This window comes from Primulina tabacum, unplaced genomic scaffold (assembly GCF_025594145.1).
Source record: "Primulina tabacum isolate GXHZ01 unplaced genomic scaffold, ASM2559414v2 Contig1359, whole genome shotgun sequence".
Lineage (NCBI taxonomy): Eukaryota > Viridiplantae > Streptophyta > Magnoliopsida > Lamiales > Gesneriaceae > Primulina > Primulina tabacum.
This window is the reverse complement of record NW_027460218.1, coordinates 1-16329: the sequence shown is the minus strand read 5'-3', so window position 1 is coordinate 16329 and position 16329 is coordinate 1. Positions and strand designations below refer to the sequence as shown.

Below are 16329 nucleotides of genomic sequence, written 5' to 3'. Positions count from 1 at the left end.
AAAAACACGAAAAGGGTGCAACACGAGGACTTCCCAGGGGGTCACCCATCCTAGTACTGCTCTCGCCCAAGCACGCTTAACTTCGGAGTTCTGATGGGATCCGGTGCATTAGTGCTGGTATGATCGCACCGACATTGAGTGGGATGTTATTCTTATATCCCTCGAGTACGTGTGGAGCGGGCGGCGATGGACAACACGCGGCACTGCTCTCGCCCAATCATAACCATGAAGTTAAGCGTTCTGGCGCGATGGCAGAGTAGGATGGGTGACCTCCCTGGGAAGACCTCGTGTCGCGACCGTTTACGTAAATTATGGATTTTAATGGATTAACCATCGTCAATGAGTTAACCGTCTCCGGTGTAATCTGCGTCATACCCTTCCGCACAAACCGGCTCACGACAACAAAATCGATAATGTTCCCAGAAAATAGAAAAAAAATAAGAAAAATAACGAATGTAAAGCTATTATTATCTTGGATACGATAAAATGGAACCAATCGAATTTCGACTTCCTAAGCGGATTTTCGAGGAAACGAAGCTTAACAGAAGCGTAAATCGCAAATTAGAGGGTCTTAGAGAAGGAATTCGGCTAAAATCTCGTCAGCTCATTGCGTAGTAATGAGTCTCGTCCGTTTGCCCGTTTACAATCAAATTAGCCTACAATTTTGTCCAATCCGGCAGTGCCCGAGCTACTTTCATTTCACATGTCTTATCTGGTCCCGATCGAGATTCAGATGATTTGAGCCGAAACTCGTCTGTCAACAAGTATCAAAATAGAAAACACGAAAAGGGTTGCAACACGAGGACTTCCCAGGGGTCACCCATCCTAGTACTGCTCTCGCCCAAGCACGCTTACTTCGGAGTTTTGATGGATCCGGTGCATTAGTGCTGGTATGATCGCACCGACATTGAGTGGGATGTTTATTCTTATATCCCTCGAGTACGTGTGGAGCGGGCGGCGATGGACAACACGCGGACTGCTCTCGCCCAATCATAACCATGAAGTGCGTCTGCGCGATGGCAGCTAGGATGGGTGACCTCCCTGGGAAGACCTCGTGTCGCGACCGTTTACGTAAATTATGTAAAACAGTCGAATAATTGTTTTTAATGAGTTACCGTCTCCGGAGTAATCTGCGTCATACCCTTCCGCACAGAACCGGCTCACGACAACAAAAATCGATAAATGTTCCAGAAATAGAAAAAAATAAGAAGAAGGAAATAACGAATGTAAAGCTATTATTATTCTTGGATACGATAAAATGGAACCGGAATCGAATTTCGAACTTCCTAAGCGGATTTCTCGAGGAAACGAAAGCTTAACAGAAGCGGTAAATCGCAAATTAGAGGGTCTTAGAGAAGGAATTCGGCTAAAATCTCGTCATCATCATTGCGTAGTAATGAGTCTCGTCCGTTTGCCCGTTTACAATCAAATTAGCCTACAATTTTGTCCAAATCCGGCAGTGCCCGAGCTACTTTCATTTCACATGTCTTATCTGGTCCCGATCGAGATTCAGGATTTGAGCCGAAAATCGTCTTCAACAAGTAATCAAAAATAGAAAACACGAAAAGGGTGCAACACGAGGACTTCCCAGGGGTCACCCATCCTAGTACTGCTCTCCCCAAGCACGCTTAACTTCGGAGTTCTGATGGATCCGGTGCATTAGTGCTGGTATGATCGCACCCGACATTGAGTGGGATGTTTATTCTTATATCCCTCGAGTACGTGTGAAGCGGGCGGCGATGGACAACACGCGGCACTGCTCTCGCCCAATCATAACCATGAAGTTAAGCGTTCTGGCGCGATGGCAGAGCAAGGATGGGTGACCTCCCTGGGAAGACCTCGTGTCGCGACCGTTTACGTAAATTATGGATAAACAGTCGAAATAATTGTTTTTAATGAGTTAACCGTCTCCGGAGTAATCTGCGTCATACCCTTCCGCACAGAACCGGCTCGACAACAAAAATCGATAAATGTTCCCAGAAAATAGAAAAAAAAATAAGAAAGGAAATAACGAATGTAAAGCTATTATTATGCCTGGGATACGATAAAATGGAACCGGAATCGAATTTCGAACTTCCTAAGCGGATTTCTCGAGGAAACGAAAGCTTAACAGAAGCGTAAATCGCAAATTAGAGGGTCTTAGAGAAGGAATTCGGCTAAAATCTCGTCAGCTCATTGCGTAGTAATGAGTCTCGTCCGTTTGCCCGTTTACAATCAAATTAGCCTACAATTTTGTCCAAATCCGGCAGTGCCCGAGCTACTTTCATTTCACATGTCTTATCTGGTCCCGATCGAGATTCAGATGATTTGAGCCGAAAATCGTCTGTCAACAAGTAATCAAAAATAGAAAAACACGAAAAGGGTGCAACACGAGGACTTCCCAGGGGTCACCCATCCTAGTACTGCTCTCGCCCAAGCACGCTTAACTTCGGAGTTTGATGGGATCCGGTGCATTAGTGCTGGTATGATCGCACCCGACATTGAGTGGGATGTTTATTCTTATATCCCTCGAGTACGTGTGGAGCGGGCGATGGACAACACGCGGCACTGCTCTCGCCCAATCATAACCATGAAGTTAAGCGTTCTGGCGCGATGGCAGAGGTAGGATGGGTGACCTCCCTGGGAAGACCTCGTGTCGCGACCGTTTACGTAAATTATGGATAAAACAGTCGAAATAATGTTTTTAATGAGTTAACCGTCTCCGGTAATCTGCGTCATACCCTTCCGCACAGAACCGGCTCACGACAACAAAAATCGATAAATGTTCCCAGAAAATAGAAAAAAATAAGAAGAAGGAAATAACGAATGTAAAGCTATTATTATGCCTGGGATACGATAAAATGGAACCGGAATCGAATTTCGAACTTCCTAAGCGGATTTCTCGAGGAAACGAAAGCTTAACAGAAGCGTAAATCGCAAATTAGAGGGTCTTAGAGAAGGAATTCGGCTAAAATCTCGTCAGCTCATTGCGTAGTAATGAGTCTCGTCCGTTTGCCCGTTTACAATCAAATTAGCCTACAATTTTGTCCAAATCCGGCAGTGCCCGAGCTACTTTCATTTCACATGTCTTATCTGGTCCCGATCGAGATTCAGATGATTTGAGCCGAAAATCGTCTGTCAACAAGTAATCAAAAATAGAAAACACGAAAAGGGTGCAACACGAGGACTTCCCAGGGGTCACCCATCCTAGTACTGCTCTCGCCCAAGCACGCTTAACTTCGGAGTTCTGATGGGATCCGGTGCATTAGTGCTGGTATGATCGCACCCGACATTGAGTGGGATGTTTATTCTTATATCCCTCGAGTACGTGTGGAGCGGCGCGATGGACAACACGCGGCACTGCTCTCGCCCAATCATAACCATGAAGTTAAGCGTTCTGGCGCGATGGCAGAGTAGGATGGGTGACCTCCCTGGGAAGACCTCGTGTCGCGACCGTTTACGTAAATTATGGATAAAACAGTCGAAATAATTGTTTTTAATGAGTTAACCGTCTCCGGAGTAATCTGCGTCATACCCTTCCGCACAGAACCGGCTCACGACAACAAAAATCGATAAATGTTCCCAGAAAATAGAAAAAAAATAAAAAGGAAATAACGAATGTAAAGCTATTATTATGCCTGGGATACGATAAAATGGAACCGGAATCGAATTTCGAACTTCCTAAGCGGATTTCTCGAGGAAACGAAAGCTTAACAGAAGCGGTAAATCGCAAATTAGAGGGTCTTAGAGAAGGAATTCGGCTAAAATCTCGTCAGCTCATTGCGTAGTAATGAGTCTCGTCCGTTTGCCCGTTTACAATCAAATTAGCCTACAATTTTGTCCAAATCCGGCAGTGCCCGAGCTACTTTCATTTCACATGTCTTATCTGGTCCCGATCGAGATTCAGATGATTTGAGCCGAAAATCGTCTGTCAACAAGTAATCAAAATAGAAAAACACGAAAAGGGTGCAACACGAGGACTTCCCAGGGTCACCCATCCTAGTACTGCTCTCGCCCAAGCACGCTTAACTTCGGAGTTCTGATGGGATCCGGTGCATTAGTGCTGGTATGATCGCACCCGACATTGAGTGGGATGTTTATTCTTATATCCCTCGAGTACGTGTGGAGCGGGCGGCGATGGACAACACGCGGCACTGCTCTCGCCCAATCATAACCATGAAGTTAAGCGTTCTGGCGCGATGGCAGAGCTAGGATGGGTGACCTCCCTGGGAAGACCTCGTGTCGCGACCGTTTACGTAAATTATGGATAAAACAGTCGAAATAATTGTTTTTAATGAGTTAACCGTCTCCGGGTAATCTGCGTCATACCCTTCCGCACAGAACCGGCTCACGACAACAAAAATCGATAAATGTTCCCAGAAAATAGAAAAAAAATAAGAAGGAGGAAATAAAGAATGTAAAGCTATTATTATGCCTGGGATACGATAAAAAGGAACCGGAATCGAATTTCGAACTTCCTAAGCCGATTTCTCGAGGAAACGAAAGCTTAACAGAAGCGGTAAATCGCAAATTAGAGGGTCTTAGAGAAGGAATTCGGCTAAAATCTCGTCAGCTCATTGCGTAGTAATGAGTCTCGTCCGTTTGCCCGTTTACAATCAAATTAGCCTACAATTTTGTCCAAATCCGGCAGTGCCCGAGCTACTTTCATTTAACATGTCTTATCTGGTCCCGATCGAGATTCAGATGATTTGAGCCCAAGCACGCTTAACTTCGGAGTTCTGATGGGATCCGGTGCATTAGTGCTGGTATGATTGCACCCGACATTGAGTGGGATGTTTATTCTTATATCCCTCGAGTACGTGTGGAGCGAGCGGCGATGGACAACACGCGGCACTGCTCTCGCCCAATCATAACCATGAAGTTAAGCGTTCTGGCGCGATGGCAGAGCTAGGATAGGTGACCTGCCTGGGAAGACCTCGTGTGCGACCGTTTACGTAAATTATGGATAAAACAGTCGAAATAATTGTTTTTAATGAGTTATCCGTCTCCGGAGTAATCTGCGTCATACACTTCCGCACAGAACGGCTCACGACAACAAAATCGATAAATGTACCTAGAAAATAGAAAAAAATAAGAAGAAGGAAATAGCGAATGTAAAGCTATTATTATGCCTGAGATACGATAAAATGGAACGGAAATCGAATTTTGACTTCCTAAATGGATTTCTCGAGGAAACTGAAGCTTAACAGAAGCGGAAAATCGCAAATTAGAGGGTCTTAGAGAAGGAATTCGGCTAAAATCTCACCAGCTCATTGCGGAGTAACATTTCTCGTTCGTTTGCCCGTTTACAATCAAATTAGCCTACAATTTTGTCCAAATACGGCAGTGCCCGAGATACGTTGATTTCAGTCGAAATAATTGTTTTTATTGAGTTAACCGTCTCCGGAGTAATCTGCGTCATACCCTTCCGCACAGAACCGGCTCACGACAACAAAAATCGATAATGTTCCCAGAAAATAGAAAAAAAAAAAGAAGGAAATAACGAATGTAAAGCTATTATTATGCCTGGGATACGATAAAATGGAACCGGAATCGAATTTCGAACTTCCTAAGAGGATTTCTCGAGGAAACGAAAGCTTAACAGAAGCGGTAAATCGCAAATTAGAGGGTCTTAGAGAAGGAATTCGGCTAAAATCTCGTCAGCTCATTCGTAGTAATGAGTCTCGTCCGTTTGCCCGTTTACAATCAAATTAGCCTACAATTTTGTCCAAATCGGCAGTGCCCGAGCTACTTTCATTTCACATGTCTTATCTGGTCCCGATCGAGATTCAGATGATTTGAGCCGAAAATCGTCTGTCAACAAGTAATCAAAAATAGAAAAACACGAAAAGGGTTGCAACACGAACTTCCAGGGGGTCACCCATCCTAGTACTGCTCGCCCAAGCACGCTTAACTTCGGAGTTCTGATGGGATCCGGTGCATTAGTGCTGGTATGATCGCACCCACATTGAGTGGGATGTTTATTCTTATATCCCTCGAGTACGTGTGGAGCGGGCGGCGATGGACAACACGCGGCACTGCTCTCGCCCAATCATAACCATGAAGTTAAGCGTTCTGGCGCGATGGCAGAGGTAGGATGGGTGACCTCCCTGGGAAGACCTCGTGTCGCGACGTTTACGTAAATTATGGATAAAACAGTCGAAATAATTTTTTTAATGAGTTAACCGTCTCCGGAGTAATCTGCGTCATACCCTTCCGCACAGAACCGGCTCACGACAACAAAAATCGATAAATGTTCCCAGAAAATAGAAAAAAAATAAGAAGAAGGAAATAACGAATGTAAAGCTATTATTATGCCTGGGATACGATAAAATGGAACCGGAATCGAAAGCTTAACAGAAGCTTTAAATCGCAAATTAGAGGGTCTTAGAGAAGATTTCGGCTAAAATCTCGTCAGCATATTGCGTAGTAATGAGTCTCATTCGTTTGCCCGTTTACAATCAAATTAGCCTACAATTTTGTCCAAATCCGGCAGTGCCCGAGCTACTTTCATTTCACATGTCTTATCTGGTCCCGATCGAGATTCAGATGATTTGAGCCGAAAATCGTCTATCAACAAGTAATCAAAAATAGAAAAACACGAAAAGGGTGCAACACGAGGACTTCCCAGGGGTCACCCATCCTAGTACTGCTCTCCCCAAGCACGCTTAACTTCGAGTTCTGATGGGATCCGGTGCATTAGTGCTGGTATGATCGCACCCGACATTGAGTGGGATGTTTATTCTTATATCCCTCGAGTACGTGTGGAGCGGGCGGCGATGGACAACACGCGGCACTGCTCTCGCCCAATCATAACCATGAAGTTAAGCGTTCTCGCGATGGCATAGGATGGGTGACCTCCCTGGGAAGACCTCGTGTCGCGACCGTTTACGTAAATTATGGATAAAACAGTCGAAATAATTGTTTTTAATGAGTTAACCGTCTCCGGAGTAATCTGCGTCATACCCTTCCGCACAGAACCGGCTCACGACAACAAAAATCGATAAATGTTCCCAGAAAATAGAAAAAAATAAGAAGAAGAAAATAACGAATGTAAAGCTATTATTATGCCTGGGATACGATAAAATGGAACCGGAATCGAATTTCGAACTTCCTAAGCGGATTTCTGAGAAACGAAAGCTTAACAGAAGCGTTAAATCGCAAATTAGAGGGTCATAGAGAAGGAATTCGGCTAAAATCTCGTCAGCTCATTGCGTAGTAATGAGTCTCGTCCGTTTGCCCGTTTACAATCAAATTAGCCTACAATTTTGTCCAAATCCGGCAGTGCCCGAGCTACTTTCATTTCACATGTCTTATCTGGTCCCGATCGAGATTAGAGATTTGAGCCGAAAATCTGTCAACAAGTAATCAAAAATAGAAAAACACGAAAAGGGTGCAACACGAGGACTTCCCAGGGGTCACCCATCCTAGTACTGCTCTCGCCCAAGCACGCTTAACTTCGGAGTTCTGATGGGATCCGGTGCATTAGTGCTGGTATGATCGCACCCGAATTGAGTGGGATGTTTATTCTTATATCCCTCGAGTACGTGTGGAGCGGGCGGCGATGGACAACACGCGGCACTGCTCTCGCCCAATCATAACCATGAAGTTAAGCGTTCTGCGCGATGGCAGAGGGGATGGGTGACCTCCCTGGGAAGACCTCGTGTCGCGACCGTTTACGTAAATTATGGATAAAACAGTCGAAATAATTGTTTTTAATGAGTTAACCGTCTCCGGAGTAATCTGCGTCATACCCTTCCGCACAGAACCGGCTCACGACAACAAATCGATAAATGTTCCCAGAAAATAGAAAAAAATAAGAAGAAGGAAATAACGAATGTAAAGCTATTATTATGCCTGGGATACGATAAAATGGAACCGGAATCGAATTTCGAACTTCCTAAGCGGATTTCTGAAAACGAAAGCTTAACAGAAGCGTTAAATCGCAAATTAGAGGGTCTTAGAGAAGGAATTCGGCTAAAATCTCGTCAGCTCATTGCGTAGTAATGAGTCTCGTCCGTTTGCCCGTTTACAATCAAATTAGCCTACAATTTTGTCCAAATCCGGCAGTGCCCGAGCTACTTTCATTTCACATGTCTTATCTGGTCCCGATCGAGATTCAGATGATTTGAGCCGAAAATCGTCTCAACAAGTAATCAAAAATAGAAAAACACGAAAAGGGTGCAACACGAGGACTTCCCAAGGGGTCACCAATCCTAGTACTGCTCTCGCCCAAGCACGCTTAACTTCGAGTTCTGATGGGATCCGGTGCATTAGTGCTGGTATGATCGCACCCGACATTGAGTGGGATGTTTATTCTTATATCCCTCGAGTACGTGTGGAGCGGGCGGCGATGGACAACACGCGGCACTGCTCTCGCCCAATCATAACCATGAAGTTAAGCGTTCTGGCGCGATGGCAGAGCTAGGATGGGTGACCTCCCTGTAAGACCTCGTGTCGCGACCGTTTACGTAAATTATGGATAAAACAGTCGAAATAATTGTTTTTAATGAGTTAACCGTCTCCGGAGTAATCTGCGTCATACCCTTCCGCACAGAACCGGCTCAGACAACAAAAATCGATTAATGTTCCCAGAAAATAGAAAAAAAATAAGAAGAAGGAAATAACGAATGTAAAGCTATTATTATGCCTGGGATACGATAAAATGGAACCGGAATCGAATTTCGAACTTCCTAAGCGGATTTCTCGAGGAAACGAAAGCTTAACAGAAGCGTTAAATCGCAAATTAGAGGGTCTTAGAGAAGGAATTCGGCTAAAATCTCGTCAGCTCATTGCGTAGTAATGAGTCTCGTCCGTTTGCCCGTTTACAATCAAATTAGCCTACAATTTTGTCCAAATCCGGCAGTGCCCGAGCTACTTTCATTTCACATGTCTTATCTGGTCCGATCGAGATTCAGATGATTTGAGCCGAAAATCGTCTGTCAACAAGTAATCAAAAATAGAAAAACACGAAAAGGGTGCAACACGAGGACTTCCCAGGGGGTCACCCATCCTAGTACTGCTCTCGCCCAAGCACGCTTAACTTCGGAGTTCTGATGGGATCCGGTGCATTAGTGCTGGTATGATCGCACCCGACATTGAGTGGGATGTTTATTCTTATATCCCTCGAGTACGTGTGGAGCGGGCGGCGATGGACAACACGCGGCACTGCTCTCGCCCAATCATAACCATGAAGTTAAGCGTTCTGGCGCGATGGCAGAGGTAGGATGGGTGACCTCCCTGGGAAGACCTCGTGTCGCGACCGTTTACGTAAATTATGGATAAAACAGTCGAAATAATTGTTTTTAATGAGTTAACCGTCTCCGGAGTAATCTGCGTCATACCCTTCCGCACAGAACCGGCTCACGACAACAAAAATCGATAAATGTTCCCAGAAAATAGAAAAAAAAATAAGAAGAAAATAACGAATGTAAAGCTATTATTATGCCTGGGATACGATAAAATGGAACCGGAATCGAATTTCGAACTTCCTAAGCGGATTTCTGAAGAAACGAAAGCTTAACAGAAGCGTTAAATCGCAAATTAGAGGGTCTTAGAGAAGGAATTCGGCTAAAATCTCGTCAGCTCATTGCGTAGTAATGAGTCTCGTCCGTTTGCCCGTTTACAATCAAATTAGCCTACAATTTTGTCCAAATCCGGCAGTGCCCGAGCTACTTTCATTTCACATGTCTTATCTGGTCCCGATCGAGATTCAGATGATTAGATGATTTGAGCCGAAAATCGTCTGTCAACAAGTAATCAAAAATAGAAAAACACAAAAAGGGTGCAACACGAGGACTTCCCAGGGGGTCACCCATCCTAGTACTGCTCTCGCCCAAGCACGCTTAACTTCGGAGTTCTGATGGGATCCGGTGCATTAGTGCTGGTATGATCGCACCCGACATTGAGTGGGATGTTTATTCTTATATCCCTCGAGTACGTGTGGAGCGCGGCGATGGACAACACGCGGCACTGCTCTCGCCCAATCATAACCATGAAGTTAAGCGTTCTGGCGCGATGGCAGAGGTAGGATGGGTGACCTCCCTGGGAAGACCTCGTGTCGCGACCGTTTACGTAAATTATGGATAAAACAGTCGAAATAATTGTTTTTAATGAGTTAACCGTCTCCGGAGTAATCTGCGTCATACCCTTCCGCACAGAACCGGCTCACGACAACAAAAATCGATAAATGTTCCCAGAAAATAGAAAAAAAAGAAGAAGGAAATAACGAATGTAAAGCTATTATTATGCCTGGGATACGATAAAATGGAACCGGAATCGAATTTCGAACTTCCTAAGCGGATTTCTCGAAAAAAAGCTTAACAGAAGCGTTAAATCGCAAATTAGAGGGTCTTAGAGAAGGAATTCGGCTAAAATCTCGTCAGCTCATTGCGTAGTAATGAGTCTCGTCCGTTTGCCCGTTTACAATCAAATTAGCCTACAATTTTGTCCAAATCCGGCAGTGCCCGAGCTACTTTCATTTCACATGTCTTATCTGGTCCCGATCGAGATTCAGATGATTTGAGCCGAAAATCGTCTGTCAACAAGTAATAAAAAATAGAAAAACACGAAAATGGTGCAACACGAGGACTTCCCAGGGGGTCACCCATCCTAGTACTCCTCTCCCCAAGCACGCTTAACTTCGGAGTTCTGATGGGATCCGGTGCATTAGTGCTGGTATGATCGCACCCGACATTGAGTGGGATGTTTATTCTTATATCCCTCGAGTACGTGTGGAGCGGGCGGCGATGGACAACACGCGGCACTGCTCTCGCCCAATCATAACCATGAAGTTAAGCGTTCTGGCGCGATGGCAGAGCTAGGATGGGTGACCTCCCTGGGAAGACCTCGTGTCGCGACCGTTTACGTAAATTATGGATAAAACAGTCGAAATAATTGTTTTTAATGAGTTAACCGTCTCCGGAGTAATCTGCGTCATACCCTTCCGCACAGAACCGGCTCACGACAACAAAAATCGATAAATGTTCCCAGAAAATAGAAAAAAAAATAAGAAGAAGGAAATAACGAATGTAAAGCTATTATTATGCCTGGGATACGATAAAATGGAACCGGAATCGAATTTCGAACTTCCTAAGCGGATTTCTCGAGGAAACGAAAGCTTAACAGAAGCGTTAAATCGCAAATTAGAGGGTCTTAGAGAAGGAATTCGGCTAAAATCTCGTCAGCTCATTGCGTAGTAATGAGTCTCGTCCGTTTGCCCGTTTACAATCAAATTAGCCTACAATTTTGTCCAAATCCGGCAGTGCCCGAGCTACTTTCATTTCACATGTCTTATCTGGTCCCGATCGAGATTCAGATGATTTGAGCCGAAAATCGTCTGTCAACAAGTAATCAAAAATGGAAAAACACGAAAAAGGGTACAACACGAGGGGTCACCCATCCTAGTACTGCTCTCCCCCAAGCACGCTTAACTTCGGAGTTCTGATGGGATCCAGTGCATTAGTGCTGGTATGATCGCACCCGACATTGAGTGGGATGTTTATTCTTATATCCCTCGAGTACGTGTGGAGCGGGCGGGCGATGGACAACACGCGGCACTGCTCTCGCCCAATCATAACCATGAAGTTAAGCGTTCTGGCGCGATGGCAGAGGGGATGGGTGACCTCCCTGGGAAGACCTCGTGTCGCGACCGTTTACGTAAATTATGGATAAAACAGTCGAAATAATTGTTTTTAATGAGTTAACCGTCTCCGGAGTAATCTGCGTCATACCCTTCCGCACAGAACCGGCTCACGACAACAAAATCGATAAATGTTCCCAGAAAATAGAAAAAAAAAAAAAAGAAGAAGGAAATAACGAATGTAAAGCTATTATTATGCCTGGGATACGATAAAATGGAACCGGAATCGAATTTCGAACTTCCTAAGCGGATTTCTCGAGGAAACGAAAGCTTAACAGAAGCGTAAATCGCAAATTAGAGGGTCTTAGAGAAGGAATTCGGCTAAAATCTCGTCAGCTCATTGCGTAGTAATGAGTCTCGTCCGTTTGCCCGTTTACAATCAAATTAGCCTACAATTTTGTCCAAATCCGGCAGTGCCCGAGCTACTTTCATTTCACATGTCTTATCTGGTCCCGATCGAGATTCAGATGATTTGAGCCGAAAATCGTCTGTCAACAAGTAATCAAAAATAGAAAAACACGAAAAGGGTGCAACACGAGGACTTCCCAGGGGGTCACCCATCCTAGTACTGCTCTCGCCCAAGCACGCTTAACTTCGGAGTTCTGATTGGATCCGGTGCATTAGTGCTGGTATGATCGCACCCGACATTGAGTGGGATGTTTATTCTTATATCCCTCGAGTACGTGTGGAGCGGGCGGCGATGGACAACACGCGGCACTGCTCTCGCCCAATCATAACCATGAAGTTAAGCGTTCTGGCGCGATGGCAGAGGTAGGATGGGTGACCTCCCTGGGAAGACCTCGTGTCGCGACCGTTTACGTAAATTATGGATAAAACGAAATAATTGTTTTTAATGAGTTAACCGTCTCCGGAGTAATCTGCGTCATACCTTTCCGCACAGAACCGGCTCACGACAACAAAATCGATAAATGTTCCCAGAAAATAGAAAAAAAAATAAGAAGAAGGAAAATAACGAATGTAAAGCTATTATTATGCCTGGGATACGATAAAATGGAACCGGAATCGAATTTCGAACTTCCTAAGCGGATTTCTCGAGAAACGAAAGCTTAACAGAAGCGTTAAATCGCAAATTAGAGGGTCTTAGAGAAGGAATTCGGCTAAAATCTCGTCAGCTCATTGCGTAGTAATGAGTCTCGTCCGTTTGCCCGTTTACAATCAAATTAGCCTACAATTTTGTCCAAATCCGGCAGTGCCCGAGCTACTTTCATTTCACATGTCTTATCTGGTCCCGATCGAGATTCAGATGATTTGAGCCGAAAATCGTCTGTCAACAAGTAATCAAAAATAGAAAAACACGAAAAGGGGTGCAACACGAGGACTTCCCAGGGGGTCACCCATCCTAGTACTCCTCTCCCCAAGCACGCTTAACTTCGGAGTTCTGATGGGATCCGGTGCATTAGTGCTGGTATGATCGCACCCGACATTGAGTGGGATGTTTATTCTTATATCCCTCGAGTACGTGTGGAGCGGGCGGCGATGGACAACACGCGGCACTGCTCTCGCCCAATCATAACCATGAAGTTAAGCGTTCTGGCGCGATGGCAGAGCTAGGATGGGTGACCTCCCTGGGAAGACCTCGTGTCGCGACCGTTTACGTAAATTATGGATAAAACAGTCGAAATAATTGTTTTTAATGAGTTAACCGTCTCCGGAGTAATCTGCGTCATACCCTTCCGCACAGAACCGGCTCACGACAACAAAAATCGATAATGTTCCCAGAAAATAGAAAAAAAAATAAGAAGAAGGAAATAACGAATGTAAAGCTATTATTATGCCTGGGATACGATAAAATGGAACCGGAATCGAATTTCGAACTTCCTAAGCGGATTTCTCGAGGAAACGAAAGCTTAACAGAAGCGTTAAATCGCAAATTAGAGGGTCTTAGAGAAGGAATTCGGCTAAAATCTCGTCAGCTCATTGCGTAGTAATGAGTCTCGTCCGTTTGCCCGTTTACAATCAAATTAGCCTACAATTTTGTCCAAATCCGGCAGTGCCCGAGCTACTTTCATTTCACATGTCTTATCTGGTCCCGATCGAGATTCAGATGATTTGAGCCGAAAATCGTCTGTCAACAAGTAATCAAAAATAGAAAAACACGAAAAGGGTGCAACACGAGGACTTCCCAGGGGGTCACCCATCCTAGTACTGCTCTGCCCAAGCACGCTTAACTTCGGAGTTCTGATGGGATCCGGTGCATTAGTGCTGGTATGATCGCACCCGACATTGAGTGGGATGTTTATTCTTATATCCCTCGAGTACGTGTGGAGCGGGCGGCGATGGACAACACGCGGCACTGCTCTCGCCCAATCATAACCATGAAGTTAAGCGTTCTGGCGCGATGGCAGAGGTAGGATGGGTGACCTCCCTGGGAAGACCTCGTGTCGCGACCGTTTACGTAAATTATGGATAAAACAGTCGAAATAATTGTTTTTAATGAGTTAACCGTCTCCGGAGTAATCTGCGTCATACCCTTCCGCACAGAACCGGCTCACGACAACAAAAATCGATAAATGTTCCCAGAAAATAGAAAAAAAATAAGAAGAAGGAAATAACGAATGTAAAGCTATTATTATGCCTGGGATACGATAAAATGGAACCGGAATCGAATTTCGAACTTCCTAAGCGGATTTCTCGAGGAAACGAAAGCTTAACAGAAGCGTTAAATCGCAAATTAGAGGGTCTTAGAGAAGGAATTCGGCTAAAATCTCGTCAGCTCATTGCGTAGTAATGAGTCTCGTCCGTTTGCCCGTTTACAATCAAATTAGCCTACAATTTTGTCCAAATCCGGCAGTGCCCGAGCTACTTTCATTTCACATGTCTTATCTGGTCCCGATCGAGATTCAGATGATTTGAGCCGAAAATCGTCTGTCAACAAGTAATCAAAAATAGAAAAACACGAAAAGGGTGCAACACGAGGACTTCCCAGGGGGTCACCCATCCTAGTACTGCTCTCCCCAAGCACGCTTAACTTCGGAGTTCTGATGGGATCCGGTGCATTAGTGCTGGTATGATCGCACCCGACATTGAGTGGGATGTTTATTCTTATATCCCTCGAGTACGTGTGGAGCGGGCGGCGATGGACAACACGCGGCACTGCTCTCGCCCAATCATAACCATGAAGTTAAGCGTTCTGGCGCGATGGCAGAGCTAGGATGGGTGACCTCCCTGGAAGACCTCGTGTCGCGACCGTTTACGTAAATTATGGAAAAAAGTCGAAATAATTGTTTTTAATGAGTTAACCGTCTCCGGAGTAATCTGCGTCATACCCTTCCGCACAGAACCGGCTCACGACAACAAAAATCGATAAATTCCCAGAAAATAGAAAAAAAATAAGAAGAAGGAAATAACGAATGTAAAGCTATTATTATGCCTGGGATACGATAAAATGGAACCGGAATCGAATTTCGAACTTCCTAAGCGGATTTCTCGAGGAAACGAAAGCTTAACAGAAGCGTTAAATCGCAAATTAGAGGGTCTTAGAGAAGGAATTCGGCTAAAATCTCGTCAGCTCATTGCGTAGTAATGAGTCTCGTCCGTTTGCCCGTTTACAATCAAATTAGCCTACAATTTTGTCCAAATCCGGCAGTGCCCGAGCTACTTTCATTTCACATGTCTTATCTGGTCCCGATCGAGATTCAGATGATTTGAGCCGAAAATCGTCTGTCAACAAGTAATCAAAAATAGAAAAACACGAAAAGGGTGCAACACGAGGACTTCCCAGGGGTCACCCATCCTAGTACTGCTCGCCCAAGCACGCTTAACTTCGGAGTTCTGATGGGATCCGGTGCATTAGTGCTGGTATGATCGCACCCGACATTGAGTGGGATGTTTATTCTTATATCCCTCGAGTACGTGTGGAGCGGGCGGCGATGGACAACACGCGGCACTGCTCTCGCCCAATCATAACCATGAAGTTAAGCGTTCTGGCGCGATGGCAGAGCTAGGATGGGTGACCTCCCTGGGAAGACCTCGTGTCGCGACCGTTTACGTAAATTATGGATAAAACAGTCGAAATAATTGTTTTTAATGAGTTAACCGTCTCCGGAGTAATCTGCGTCATACCCTTCCGCACAGAACCGGCTCACGACAACAAAAATCGATAAATGTTCCCAGAAAATAGAAAAAAAAAAAGAAGAAGGAAATAACGAATGTAAAGCTATTATTATGCCTGGGATACGATAAAATGGAACCGGAATCGAATTTCGAACTTCCTAAGCGGATTTCTCGAGGAAACGAAAGCTTAACAGAAGCGTTAAATCGCAAATTAGAGGGTCTTAGAGAAGGAATTCGGCTAAAATCTCGTCAGCTCATTGCGTAGTAATGAGTCTCGTCCGTTTGCCCGTTTACAATCAAATTAGCCTACAATTTTGTCCAAATCCGGCAGTGCCCGAGCTACTTTCATTTCACATGTCTTATCTGGTCCCGATCGAGATTCAGATGATTTGAGCCGAAAATCGTCTCAACAAGTAATCAAAAATAGAAAAACACGAAAAGGGTGCAACACGAGACTTCCCAGGGGGTCACCTCCTAGTACTCTCTGCTCTCACCCAAGCAAGCTTAACTTCGTAGTTCTGATGGGATCCGGTGCATTAGTGCTGGTATGATCGCACCCGACATTGAGTGGGATGTTTATTCTTATATCCCTCGAGTACGTGTGGAGCGGGGGCGATGGACAACACGCGGCACTG

General features: G+C 44.9%; 16 non-coding genes and 4 pseudogenes across 16 annotated transcripts; all 20 read right to left on the bottom strand.

The window, feature by feature from the left end:
- Positions 1-12: 12 nt before the first annotated feature.
- Positions 13-131, bottom strand: LOC142536511 (5S ribosomal RNA). The gene has a single exon (XR_012818310.1). It is a non-coding gene; the product is annotated as a 5S ribosomal RNA (ribosomal RNA).
- A 657-nt stretch (positions 132-788) lies between these two features.
- LOC142536508 (5S ribosomal RNA) lies at positions 789-904 on the bottom strand (annotated as a pseudogene).
- Positions 905-1566: 662 nt separating this feature from the next.
- On the bottom strand, positions 1567-1682 carry LOC142536506 (5S ribosomal RNA). Its single transcript, XR_012818309.1, has one exon. It is a non-coding gene; the product is annotated as a 5S ribosomal RNA (ribosomal RNA).
- A 677-nt stretch (positions 1683-2359) lies between these two features.
- Positions 2360-2476, bottom strand: LOC142536501 (5S ribosomal RNA). The gene has a single exon (XR_012818304.1). It is a non-coding gene; the product is annotated as a 5S ribosomal RNA (ribosomal RNA).
- A 673-nt stretch (positions 2477-3149) lies between these two features.
- LOC142536495 (5S ribosomal RNA) lies at positions 3150-3267 on the bottom strand. The gene has a single exon (XR_012818298.1). It is a non-coding gene; the product is annotated as a 5S ribosomal RNA (ribosomal RNA).
- A 675-nt stretch (positions 3268-3942) lies between these two features.
- Positions 3943-4059, bottom strand: LOC142536496 (5S ribosomal RNA). The gene has a single exon (XR_012818299.1). It is a non-coding gene; the product is annotated as a 5S ribosomal RNA (ribosomal RNA).
- Positions 4060-5830: 1771 nt separating this feature from the next.
- On the bottom strand, positions 5831-5944 carry LOC142536504 (5S ribosomal RNA). The gene has a single exon (XR_012818307.1). It is a non-coding gene; the product is annotated as a 5S ribosomal RNA (ribosomal RNA).
- Positions 5945-6585: 641 nt separating this feature from the next.
- Positions 6586-6701, bottom strand: LOC142536507 (5S ribosomal RNA; annotated as a pseudogene).
- A 668-nt stretch (positions 6702-7369) lies between these two features.
- Positions 7370-7487, bottom strand: LOC142536513 (5S ribosomal RNA). Its single transcript, XR_012818312.1, has one exon. It is a non-coding gene; the product is annotated as a 5S ribosomal RNA (ribosomal RNA).
- Positions 7488-8157: 670 nt separating this feature from the next.
- LOC142536503 (5S ribosomal RNA) lies at positions 8158-8275 on the bottom strand. Its single transcript, XR_012818306.1, has one exon. It is a non-coding gene; the product is annotated as a 5S ribosomal RNA (ribosomal RNA).
- Positions 8276-8954: 679 nt separating this feature from the next.
- On the bottom strand, positions 8955-9073 carry LOC142536505 (5S ribosomal RNA). The gene has a single exon (XR_012818308.1). It is a non-coding gene; the product is annotated as a 5S ribosomal RNA (ribosomal RNA).
- Positions 9074-9760: 687 nt separating this feature from the next.
- Positions 9761-9879, bottom strand: LOC142536494 (5S ribosomal RNA). The gene has a single exon (XR_012818297.1). It is a non-coding gene; the product is annotated as a 5S ribosomal RNA (ribosomal RNA).
- A 673-nt stretch (positions 9880-10552) lies between these two features.
- On the bottom strand, positions 10553-10670 carry LOC142536502 (5S ribosomal RNA). Its single transcript, XR_012818305.1, has one exon. It is a non-coding gene; the product is annotated as a 5S ribosomal RNA (ribosomal RNA).
- A 672-nt stretch (positions 10671-11342) lies between these two features.
- Positions 11343-11462, bottom strand: LOC142536510 (5S ribosomal RNA; annotated as a pseudogene).
- A 682-nt stretch (positions 11463-12144) lies between these two features.
- Positions 12145-12263, bottom strand: LOC142536512 (5S ribosomal RNA). The gene has a single exon (XR_012818311.1). It is a non-coding gene; the product is annotated as a 5S ribosomal RNA (ribosomal RNA).
- Positions 12264-12942: 679 nt separating this feature from the next.
- Positions 12943-13060, bottom strand: LOC142536498 (5S ribosomal RNA). The gene has a single exon (XR_012818301.1). It is a non-coding gene; the product is annotated as a 5S ribosomal RNA (ribosomal RNA).
- A 682-nt stretch (positions 13061-13742) lies between these two features.
- On the bottom strand, positions 13743-13860 carry LOC142536497 (5S ribosomal RNA). Its single transcript, XR_012818300.1, has one exon. It is a non-coding gene; the product is annotated as a 5S ribosomal RNA (ribosomal RNA).
- Positions 13861-14542: 682 nt separating this feature from the next.
- On the bottom strand, positions 14543-14660 carry LOC142536499 (5S ribosomal RNA). Its single transcript, XR_012818302.1, has one exon. It is a non-coding gene; the product is annotated as a 5S ribosomal RNA (ribosomal RNA).
- Positions 14661-15337: 677 nt separating this feature from the next.
- Positions 15338-15453, bottom strand: LOC142536500 (5S ribosomal RNA). Its single transcript, XR_012818303.1, has one exon. It is a non-coding gene; the product is annotated as a 5S ribosomal RNA (ribosomal RNA).
- A 680-nt stretch (positions 15454-16133) lies between these two features.
- On the bottom strand, positions 16134-16253 carry LOC142536509 (5S ribosomal RNA; annotated as a pseudogene).
- Between the last annotated feature and the right edge of the window lie 76 nt (positions 16254-16329).